Source organism: Fibroporia radiculosa (assembly GCF_000313525.1).
Source record: "Fibroporia radiculosa TFFH 294 genomic supercontigs, scaffold28366, whole genome shotgun sequence".
Lineage (NCBI taxonomy): Eukaryota > Fungi > Basidiomycota > Agaricomycetes > Polyporales > Fibroporiaceae > Fibroporia > Fibroporia radiculosa.
The window spans coordinates 1-827 of NW_012133043.1; the positions used below are offsets into that span (position 1 = coordinate 1).

The following is an 827-nucleotide window of genomic DNA, read 5'->3' on the forward strand; positions in this document are numbered from 1 at the left end:
ATAGATGATGAAGAGTTGAATATAAGTCAGGAAATAATGAGTGGAGAATAGAAGTAAGAAGATGGAAGGATGAGGGATAGTGTAGGGAATATGGGATATGTGCAGGATATAGTAGTAAGAGACCATTGTGAAGATATTTAAATAACAAAGAGCATAGAAAGCGAAGCACTCAACTAACAGTTGTAGTCGGTTACCACCAGGCAGCTGTCAAAACTGTTGCTTTGAGGAAGATCTGTGATAAAGTCCATGGCAATGGATTGAAATGGAGGGTGATATTCTGGTGTGATAGGGACTAGATCCAGTGAATTCTGGTGTGTGATGACCTTGTTTTCTTGACAGATTGCACAACCAGTAACATATTCAGTGATGTCATGAGCAAGGGTAGGCCACCAGCAGGTTCTCTGGAGGATCTTCTGTGTTTTGTATTGTCCAGGGTGTCCTGTAGTAGGGGAGTCATGTGCTTCCTGAATGAGATCCTGTTGGAGTTTGGTGTCTTTGGGTACATAAACTGTTACAGCCTTGAGGGAGGGTTTTCTTTTCTTTGTTACTATTTGTTGTTGACCCTGTACTATCACTACTGATCCCATCACTTGGTGCATTTCACCTGCATCATTGTTTGTGTTTCACCTCTATCATGTTTCATGTACATCACATTTCACTTATATCATGTTTCATTGTCATCACTGATACAACCCAGTGAAACTGTTTCATACATATCACTGATCCAACTCAGTGTTTTATACTTATTAAACTCTATTCATCTTACTCTAATTATGGAGCACTACTTGCACTACTGTACTTTAGTTTTGTCCTCTTGTTCCCTACAT

At 39.7% G+C, this 827-nt stretch overlaps 2 annotated features.

The window, feature by feature from the left end:
* Nucleotides 1-371: 371 nt before the first annotated feature.
* Nucleotides 372-381: a sequence feature (Short protein (FIBRA_09323, CCM07005.1) was converted to a misc_feature.).
* A 52-nt stretch (nt 382-433) lies between these two features.
* Nucleotides 434-468: a sequence feature (Short protein (FIBRA_09323, CCM07005.1) was converted to a misc_feature.).
* Nucleotides 469-827: the final 359 nt, after the last annotated feature.